This window comes from Megalopta genalis, unplaced genomic scaffold, assembly GCF_051020955.1.
Source record: "Megalopta genalis isolate 19385.01 unplaced genomic scaffold, iyMegGena1_principal scaffold0408, whole genome shotgun sequence".
Taxonomy (NCBI): Eukaryota; Metazoa; Arthropoda; class Insecta; order Hymenoptera; family Halictidae; genus Megalopta; species Megalopta genalis.
The window spans coordinates 104,443-107,120 of record NW_027476477.1 but is presented as its reverse complement, the minus strand read 5'-3'; positions in this window follow the sequence as shown (position 1 = coordinate 107,120).

The window sequence follows — 2,678 nt, the reverse complement described above, 5'->3', positions numbered from 1 at the left end:
TAATGTATATCACAAGTATTTGTAGCTAAACCACTTGTTTCGCATGGATTTGAAGCTAAACGTTCTACATCGCATTGATTTGCAGCTAAATCATGTGTTTGGCATGGATTTGAAGCTAACACGTTTGATTAGTCTGCATTTGAAGCTATATCACTTATACCTCAAGTGATTGAATCTAAATCTTATGTTTCGCATGGATTTGAAGCTAAACCTTCTACTTCGTATTGATTTGAATCTAAATCGTGTGTTTCGCATGGAATTGAAGGTACCTCGTTTGTTGCTTCTGCTTTTGAAGCTATATCACTTATATCGCAAGTATTTGAAGCTAAACCATTTGTTCCGCATGGATTTGAAGCTAAGCCTTCTACTTCGCATTAATTGGAAGTTAAATCACGTGTTTTGCATGGATTTGAAACTAAACCTTCTACATCGCATTGATTTGAAGTAAATCATGTGTTTCGCATGGATTTGAAGCTAACTCGTTTGTTTCGCATGCAGTTGAAGCTAAATCATGTCTTTCACAAGTATTTGAAGAAGAACCATTTGAATCGCATTGATTTGAACCCGAGCCTTATACTTCGCACTGATTTACAGCTAAATAATGTGTTTCGCATGGATTTGAAGCTAAACCTTCTACATCCCATGGATTTGAAGCTAAATCATGTGTTTGGCATGGATTTGAAGCTACACCTTCTACATCGCATTGATTTGCAGCTGAATCATGTGTTTCGCATGGATTTGAAGCTAACCCGTTCGTTTCGCCTGTATTTGAAGCTAGATCTCTTATACCGCAACTATTTGAAACTAAATCATGTGTTTCGCTTGGATTTGAAGCTAAACCTTCTACACCGCATTGAGTTGAAGATAAATCGTGTGTTTCGCATGGATTTGAATCTAACTCGTTTGTTTCGAATGCAGTTGTAGCTGAATAATGTATATCACAAGTATTTGTAGCTATACCATTTGTTTCGCGTGGATTTGAAGCTAAGCCTTCTACATCGCATTGATTTGAAGCTAAATCATTTGTTTCGCATGGAATTGACGCTACCTCGTTTGTTCCTCCAGCTTTTGAAGCTATATCACTTATGTCGCAAGTATTTGAAGCTAAATCATATGTGTCGCATGGATTTGAAGCTGAACCATCTATATCGCATTGATTTGAAGCTAAATCTTGTGTATCGCATGGATTTGAAGCTAACTCGTTCGTTGCGCATGCAGTTAAATCTAAATAACGTATATCACAAGTATTTGAAGCTAAACCATTTGTTTCGCATGCATTTGAAGCTACGCCTTCTACTTGGCATTAATTGGAAGTTAAATCACGTGTTTTGCATTGATTTGAGGATAAAACTTCTGCATCGCATTGATTTGAAGCTAAATCATGTGTTTCGCATGGATTTGAAGCTAACTCGTTCGTTTCGCATGCCGTTGAAGCTAAATCATGTCTTTCTCAAGTATATGAAGATGAACCGTTTGAATAGTATTGATTTGAACCCGAGCCTTCTACTTCGCACTGATTTGCAGCTAAATAATGTGTTTCGCATGGATTTGAAGCTAAACCTTCTACATCCCATGGATTTGAAGATAAATCATGTGTTTGGCATGGATTTGAAGATAAACCATCTACATCGCATTGATTTGCAGCTGAATCATGTGTTTCGCATGGATTTGAAGCTAACCCGTTCGTTTCGCCTGTATTTGAAGCTAGATCACTTATACCGCAACCATTTGAAACTAAATCATGTGTTTCGCTTGGATTTGAAGCTATACCTTCTACATCGCATTGAGTTGAAGCTAAATCATGTGTTTCGCATGGATTTGAAGCTAACTCGTTTGTTTCGCATGCAGTTGAAGCTAAATCATGTCTTTCACAAGTATTTGAAGAGGAACCATTTGAATAGCATTGATTTCAACCCGAGCCTTCTACTTCGCACTGATTTGCAGCTAAATAATGTGTTTCGCATGTATTTGAAGCTAAACCTTCTACATCCCATGGATTTGAAGCTAAATCATGTGTTTGGCATGGATTTGAAGCTAAGCCTACTACTACGCATTGATTTGAAGCTAAATCATTTGTTTCGCATGGAATTCAAGCTACCTCGTTTGTTCCTCCAGCTTTTGAAGCTATATCACTTATATCGCAAGTATTTGAAGCTAAATCTTGTGTATCACATGGATTTGAAGCTAAGCCTTCTACATCGCATTGATTTGAAGCTAAATCATGTGTATCGCATGGATTTGAAGCTAACTCGTTCGTTGCGCATGCAGTTAAATCTAAATAACGTATATCACAAGTATTTGAAGCTAAACCATTTGTTTCGCATGCATTTGAAGCTACGCCTTCTACTTGGCATTAATTGGAAGTTAAATCACGTGTTTTGCATGGATTTGAGGCTAAAACTTCTGCATCGCATTGATTTGAAGCTAAATCATGTGTTTCGCATAGATTTGAAGCTAACTCGTTCGTTTCGCATGCCGTTGAAGCTAAATCATGTCTTTCTCAAGTATTTGAAGATGAACCGTTTGAATAGCATTGATTTGAACCCGAGCCTTCTACTTCGCACTGATTTGCAGCTAAATAATGTGTTTCGCATGGATTTGAAGCTGAACCTTCTACATCCCATGGATTTGAAGATAAATCATGTGTTTGGCATGGATTTGAAGATAAACCATCTACA